Source organism: Bufo gargarizans, chromosome 1 (genome assembly GCF_014858855.1).
Source record: "Bufo gargarizans isolate SCDJY-AF-19 chromosome 1, ASM1485885v1, whole genome shotgun sequence".
In the NCBI taxonomy this organism is placed as follows: Eukaryota; Metazoa; Chordata; class Amphibia; order Anura; family Bufonidae; genus Bufo; species Bufo gargarizans.
This window is the reverse complement of record NC_058080.1, coordinates 592,097,238-592,105,448: the sequence shown is the minus strand read 5'-3', so window position 1 is coordinate 592,105,448 and position 8,211 is coordinate 592,097,238.

Below are 8,211 nucleotides of genomic sequence, written 5' to 3'. Positions count from 1 at the left end.
ACGGCCCGTTCTTTAATTGTCTGGCTATCCGAATTAGAAGCTCAGCTAAAAAACAGGAGTCCCCGTGAGGAGATACTGGCCTCCCTCCCTACGATTAAAAAAGCTGCTGATTTTTTAGCGGATGCATCTGCCGACTCAGTCAGACTGGCCGCTAAGTCAGCAGCCTTATCCAACTCTGCTCGGAGAGCACTGTGGATAAAGAATTGGAGTGGCAATACTGCCTCCAAGACTAAGCTTTGCGGAGTTCCATGTGAGGGGGACCTCCTGGATAAGGCGGCTGACAGAAAGAGAAAGTTTCCCGGTTTTCAGAGCTCTTTCCCCAGTAAAAACAGGTTTAGTCGCTCCTTTCGTCCCTTTAAAAGTAACCAGGAACAGGATAGAAGACCTAGGGAAGACCGGTTTAGGGGTCAAAGGAAGAGCTGAAATTTTTTCTTTAACCAGCCCTCCTCAGGTAAAAAGAAGTCTGACCAGCAATGACGCCAGCATTCCGGTAGGGGGCAGACTGAAGGGGTTCGCTTTAGAATGGAGGAGTATTTCCTTGAGCCCTTGGGTACTCGATACCATTTCCAGAGGCCTAAATCTGGAATTCCTTCAGTCTCCTCCTGCCAGATTCTAACCCACCGTAGTTCCGTGTTCCGTGCAGGGAAGATCCATCATGGAAGAAGAGGTGGTGAAACTAGTAGGAAAGTCCGTTTTAATCCTGGTGTTAGAAGAGGAAAGAGGGAGAGGGTTCTATTCCCCGCTTTTTCTGGTCAAGAAACCAGACGGTTCCTGGAGAACCATCATAAATCTAAAGAAACTAAATCTCTTCCTTCAGCCAAAGAAATTCAAGATGGCGACGATAAAATCAGCAATCAATCTCTTATACCCTCAGTGCTTTATGGCGGTTCTCGACCTAAAGGACACGTATTACCACGTCCCCATTGCTGTAGAACATCAGAAGTTCCTAAGGGTAGCAGTGTTTTTGGATGGTCATCTTCAACATTTTCAGTACCAGTACCTTCGGGCTGTGTTTTTGGATGGTCATCTTCAACATTTTTAGTACCAGTACCTTCGGGCTTTCCATGGCGCCGAGAGTTTTCACAAAGTTGGTAGCAGAGATGGGGGCCCACATAAGGGAAAGGGACATCCCTTACAGTCAGAAGAGGCTTGCAGTTCTAGAGGTCCGTTCCATTTTAGGCAAACTGGGTTGGATGATAAACGAGGAGAAGTCAAGATCCCGTCCACTAAAGAAACAGGTGTTCCTGGGCCTAATTTTGGACTCCTCTCTCCAGAGATGCTTTTTACCCGTAGAGAAGATACAGACCGTTCAAAGCAAGGTTGCGAGTCTAACCCAGAGACCAGTGACTTCCATAAGGAAAGCACTGTCAGTCCTGGGCTCCCTCACGTCCTGTATCCCTGCAGTGAGGTGGGCACAGCTTCATTCCAGGACCTTACAGTGGGAGGTTCTGGCCAGTTGGGAGAAGAGCAGGTCACTGGATGCCAGTTTAGAAGTCTCTTCCCAGACTATCCAGGAACTAGCCTGGTGGCTAGTAAAAAGAAACCTAACACAGGGGACCCCTTGGAAAATCGAGAGTTTAGTTTGTCTGACTACGGACGCAAGCCCTTGGGGGTGAGGGGCTCACATTCAAGGTTCTTCCTATCAGGGCCGTTGGAATTCCCTTCAGAAAATTCAATCCTTAAATCTAAAGGAACTGATGGCAGTAGGCTTAGCTATGAGGAGTTCACTTCCAGAAATAAAGGGAAAGAATTTAAGAGTTCTTTCAGACAACAGGACGGTAGTTTCCTATTTAAACAGACAAGGAGGAACGAGATGCAGAACCCTCATGAAAGAAGCCTTCTCTATTCTGGAGTTAGCAGAGAGAACATGTTCCTCGATTTCAGCCGTTCACATAAGGGGTGTGGAGAACAAACAAGCCAATTTCCTGAGCCGTCATACCCTGTCTCAGGGGGAGTGGTCTTTGGACCCATTAGTCTTCCAGAAGATTGTAGATCTTTGGGGCCTTCCGGAAATCGACTTGTTTGCTACCCATTCAAACAAAAAAGTTCTGAGGTTCTTTTCTCTAGACCAGTCGGGGTCCCCTTGTGGGATGCTCTGTCCCAGGAGTGGAAGTTTCATCTAGCTTACGCCTCCCCCCCCCCCCCTTTCCCCTGATTCCCTGGGTTTTGAGGAAGATTCGGGAAGAAAAGGCCAGGGTAATCCTAATAGCACCCTTTTGGCCCAGGAGAGCCTGGTTCATGGGGCTCAGAACCATGTCAGTGTCCGATCCTTGGGTTCTTCCTTCGGCCAGGGGGCTTCTAAGCCAGGGGCCGGTGTTACATCCAGCTGTGGAGAACCTACACTTAACGGCCTGGAATTTGAGAGGTGGTTACTAAACAAGGAAGGGTTTTCTGACGCCCTAGTTTCTACCCTGTTAAAGAGTAAGAAAGAGGTCACTGTTGGAATTTATAGCAGAATCTGGCATAAATTTCTAGACTTCGCCCAGATCCAGTTAGGGAGCATCCCTGCAGTAGCCCCCTTACATACTATCCTGGAGTTTCTCCAGAAGGGGCTAGAACTGGGCCTAGCGGTCAGCACTCTAAGCGTTCAGGTCTCAGCTCTTTCTGCCTTGTTCAACCTGAACTTAGCAGGGAATCCTTGGGTTTCCAGATTTTTTAGGGCTGTAGATAGAACCTCCCTAGTGTCAGTTCCTAAGTCTCCTCCGTGGAGTTTAGAGGTAGTGCTGAAAGCCTTATCAGTATCTCCCTTTGAGCCTATTGAGTCCTCCTCTATCAAGCATCTGACCTTCAAACTAGCCTTGTTAATAGCCTTAACCTCCGCCCGCAGGATTAGTGAAATTCAGGCCATCTCCATAAATCCTCCGTATACTTTGATATTAGATGACAAGGTTATCATTCGTCCTGACCCGGCTTTCATCCCGAAAGTCGTCTCTAAATTTCACCGTTCTCAGGAGATTGTTCTTCCTACCCTTTTTCAGAATCCTTCTACTAAGGAGGAAGAGTCTCTCCATTGTCTTGATGTCAGAAGAGCTCTTTTAGCTTATCTATCGTCCACATCTACCTGGCGGAAGTCTTCTTCACTGTTTCTGCAGTATCAGGGAGTGAATAAGGGTTCGGCTGCCTCTAAAAGTTCCATCGCCCGATGGATTGTTGCTGCTATTTCCTTATCCTATCTATCCTCTGGTCTGTCCCCCCCTGTTGGGTTAAGGGCTCACTCGACCAGAGCAGTGGCGGCATCTTGGGCAGAGAGGTCTGCGGTTCCAATTGAGAGAATTTGCAAGGCAGCCACTTGGTCTTCACCCTCTACCTTCTTTAAACACTATAGGTTGGACTTGAACTTTTCGGGGGATTCTTCCTTTGGTGAAGGGGTCCTTCTTTCTACATCCCACCCTTAAGAGTTCCTCTAGTAAGTCTCTAGTGGTACTGTCATGGGCGATAGGAAAAAATGGTATTACTTACCGGTAATTTTATTTTACGGAGCCCATGACAGCACCACGGCTTTCCCTCCCTATGTGTCCTTCCTTTTTGCACGGGTGATAAAAAAAAAAAAAAAACTATGTTAATTTACACGTCTAATATATGTTGGCGGCCTTCCTCCGGTACTTGGAAAACTCACTGAAGGGGAGGAGAGTGTCCGCCCTTTTTATTCTGCAGGTTTCCTGTCTTGGGGGCGGATCCTCCTCTCTCTGGTGGTGCCGTCATGGGCTCTGTAAAATAAAATTACCGGTAAGTAATACCATTTTTTGTCCCAAGTTAGCGGAAAGTGAGACTTTGTGAGAAAAAAAATAAATAATTTCCGCTAACTTATGCCCAAAAAAAAAATTCTATGAACTCGCCAGGCCCGTCATTGAATACCTTGGGGTGTCTTCTTTCCAAAATGGGGTCACATGTGGGGTATTTATACTGCCCTGGCTTTTTAGGGGCCCTAAAGCGTGAGAAGAAGTCTGGGATCCAAATGTCTAAAAATGCCCTCCTAAAAGGAATTTGGGCACCTTTGCGCATCTAGGCTGCAAAAAAGTGTCACACATGTGGTATCGCCGTACTCGAGAGAAGTTGGGGAATGTGTTTTGGGGTGTCATTTTACATATACCCATGCTGGGTGAGATAAATATCTTGGTCAAATGCCACCTTTGTATAAAAATGACACCCCAAAACACATTCCCCAACTTCTCCTGAGTACGGCGATACCACATGTGTGACACTTTTTTGCAGCCTAGGTGGGCAAATGGGCCCACTTTCCAAAGAGCGCCTTTCGGATTTCACAGGGCATTTTTTACAAATTTCGATTTCAAACTACTTTGCACGCATATGGGCCCCTAAAATGCCAGGGCAGTATAACTACCCCACAAGTGACCCCATTTTGGAAAGAAGACACCCCAAGGTATTCCGTGAGGGGCATGGCGAGTTCCTAGAATTTTTTATTTTTTGTCACAAGTTAGTGGAATATGAGACTTTGTAATAAAAAAAAATCATAATTTTCCGCTAACTTGTGACAAAAAATAAAAATTCTAGGAACTCGCCATGCCCCTCACGGAATACCTTGGGGTGTCTTCTTTCCAAAATGGGGTCACTTGTGGGGTAGTTATACTGCCCTGGCATTTTAGGGGCCCATATGCGTGCAAAGTAGTAGCTCTCTCTTAGTAAGGTTAGGTAGGGAACGGGGCGAGTCTGGTCGGGGGGTGCTTACCTCTCCTCTTCAGACTCCTGCAGCCCCTGAACCAGCACCATCCTGGGAAGCGGTCCCCTGGTTAGGTCCCCGGTTCCATTCTCTGGCCGGCCACAGGAATCGGGGACGCCGTAGCCGCTTCTCCCCCTCCTGGAGCTCTGGGCTCGGCTGCGGCTCCTGCGCTCCCCTGCGCACGCTACGTCTGGATCCCGGACTGTGCACGTGACCGGAAGCAAGACGCGTCGCCGGAAGTGTCATGGCGGCGCGCATCGGCATGCTGGAGACACTCCGAATCGGGAGGTCTCGCATGTCTAGGGGGTTGACTCTTCCTTGGAATGAGTCCCCCTGGGAAGAGCAGGAGGAGGCGGAGCCAGGAGGCGACGGGCGGACCGGTAAGTGAATGAAAACTTATTTAAAATGTCTGGCAGCCTGGTGAGGTTGCATCATGGAGGTCCAGGCGTCCAGCAAGCAAGATACTTGTTCAGACTCCCCCGTCCAGGCCCCTGTAAGTAGCTATCTGTGGGCTTTAACAGGGTTATCCTTTTGCAGTTCCCTAATTAGCTTTATCCCCCTTTTTGCCTTAGACTTCTAAGGAGTCAGGGCACAAACCTCATGGAGACCCTAAAAAGAAGGGAAAGAAATGCGCGACCTGCCAAACAAAGCTTCTAGAGTCGTATAAGAAACAATTATGCCCAGAATGCATTTCCAAGATTCTGAAAGATGAATGGTCGTCCTTACTGTCAGATTTGAGGGATATCGTAAGACAGGAGGTGCAGGCGGCTACCTCAAGCCAGATCCCAGACCCCCCCCCCCCCCCTCCAAAAGAGCCAGGATCCAGTCAGGCTCGGATTCAGAGGAAGAGGGGTTGTGTGCTTCAGACAACGGCGACTCAGTGTCCTTTTCTCAGGAGGAACAAAGGAGATATTTATTTTCGTCCGAGGATTTAGATCCCCTGCTCACCGCCATTAGACAGACCATGGCGATTGAGGAGGAAGAACAAACTCGTTCTGTTGAAGATGAGATGTTTGGCGGTCTCAAAGTCAGGAAGAGGAAGGTCTTCCCAGTAAATACAAATCTAAAGGATCTCATCACAGAAGAATGGGCTGATGGTGAAAAGAAGCTCTTCATTCCCAGGGATTTTAAAAATCGTCAGCGATTTGATCCAAAGGACACTAATCTCTGGGACGAAGTCCCTAAAGTTGATGTCCAGATGGCTAAGGTCGTGAAAAAGACCTCAATACCATTTGAGGATTCATCGCAGCTGAGGGACCCCATTGATAGAAAATTGGATGGACTGTTGAAAAAATCCTGGGAGTCAGGGGCGGCTACAATAAATACTAACATTGCAGCCACTTCTGTTTCCAGAGCCTTGGTCTTGTGGATTAATCAACTGGAGAATCACCTCAGGGCTAAGACATCCAGGGAAGAAATCCTAGAGTCTCTCCCTCTTCTAAAAATGGCTGCAAGTTTGCTGGCGGACGCCTCCACGGAAACTATCAGATTCGCAGCCAAGTCTCAGTCTCAGACTAATGCTGCTAGACGTGCCCTCTGGCTCAAGTCCTGGTCTGGGGATGTAGCGTCTAAGAACAGACTTTGCTCCATTCCGTTCTCTGGCTCTTTTATGTTTGGCCCAGTCTTGGACTCTATCCTCCAGAATGCGGCGGATAACAAGAAGGGTTTCCCTGAGGAGAAACCTAAAAAGCCCCAGCCCTTTCGTAGACCCTCGGGCCAAAGTCAAGCCAAGGCCTATAGAGGGAAAGGTAAATCGGGCCGTTGGAGCTACCCCAAAGGGGGTAGGGGTAGGGGTTTCCTCTTCAACCCCAATACCAACACAGGGAAACCATGACGCCAGACCGGTTGGAGAGAGACTTCGTCACTTTTGGGAAAGATGGAAGAGAGTCACTCACAATCAATGGATCCTGGACTCCATCAGGGACGGCTTCAGGATAGATTTCAGAACTCCTCCTCCACAAACCTTCCAGGTGACTTACTTTGAATATCCTTTCCTTCAGCAACAACTGCGGTCACATATTCAAAAGCTTCTGGTTCTGGGAGCTATCACCCAGGTTCCTCCTCCCCAGCAGTTCACAGGTCACTATTCAAGACCAGACGGGTCGGTGAGGACGATTATCAATTTAAAATTCCTAAACCGGTGGGTGGCCTACTACAGATTCAAGATGGAATCAATAAGATCCTCTACTCCTCTGATCCCACCAGGTACATCCCCTTACATCTCCAACATCAACAGTATCTAAGGTTTGCGGTCAAGTACAAGGAGGAGATCCTTCACTACCAATTTCAGTGCCTGCCGTTCGGGATTTCATCCGCCCCCCGTCTCTTCACAAAGATAGTATCAGAAATGATGACCTACCTTCGCCAGAATTCAATTACAATCGTGCCCTACCTGGACGATTTTTTACTGATAGCAGATTCAGTACAAAAATTGGAGGGGGACATCCATCAGACTTTAGCCCTATTCAAGGACTTGGGATGGATCGTGAACTATCCAAAATCGGATCTGGTACTAGATACGAGGAAAGAATTCCTGGGCACTCTCCTAGATACAAGGATACAACACTTCTTTCTACCAGAGAGGAAACAAATCAATTTAAGACAGAAGATGGAGTTGTTCAAAAAGAAGAGAACCCACTCAATCAGAGAAGCCATGCAGATCCTGGGACTGATGACCTCCTGTATCTCAATTATACCTTGGGCCCAATTCCACTCCAGGACCCTCCAGGAGGCAGTATTGACAGCCTGGAACAGAGACCACCGCTCTCTGAACTCCAGGACCAGAAAACCCCTTTAGGGTCAGACACACACAAGTGAGTTCAATGCAAGGAACTGGCTGTTTTGCCCTCTGCAATTGTGGATCCGCAAAACTGACACAAAACATGGATACCCACCGTGTGCATTCCGCATTTTTATGGAACGAAATGTTCGGCCCCTAATAGAACAGTCCTGTCCTTGTCCATAATGCAGACAAGAATAGGATATGTTCTATAATTTTGTGGATGTACAGATGCTTATTACTAGGGATGAGCGAATCGACTTTCAGTACCACTTGGAACCGAACCAGAGTTCAGGAAATGTTTTTTTTACGGTAGAAATTAATTTATGAAGTTATTACCCGAAGTCTTGCGAGACTTCGCCAAGCAATAACTTTGGCTCATCAGAGCCAATACCTTCTAATACTGTACGGACCAAAGGTCAGAACTGGACCTCTCACTGACACAAGTGAGTCCCTCGCAATTCAACTCAATGGGGCCACAAAAAACGGAACTGACTACATGTGCATTCCGTGTCCACATGTCTGTTCTGCAAAAAAAAATTAAAATGTCCATTCCGCAACCAGTATCCGAGTTTTGCAATGAGTGTGCATGAGTCCTTTTACAGACATAAAAACATATTTTCAATCAGTTGTGGAGTAAGTTGCTAATGAAATATGTTATATTAGTGAATATAACAAAATGGAGCGCAACACAAATATGTAATAGGGAGTTTATTAAAGAAGTACCATCCATGGACCATGAGGGTAATTTTCA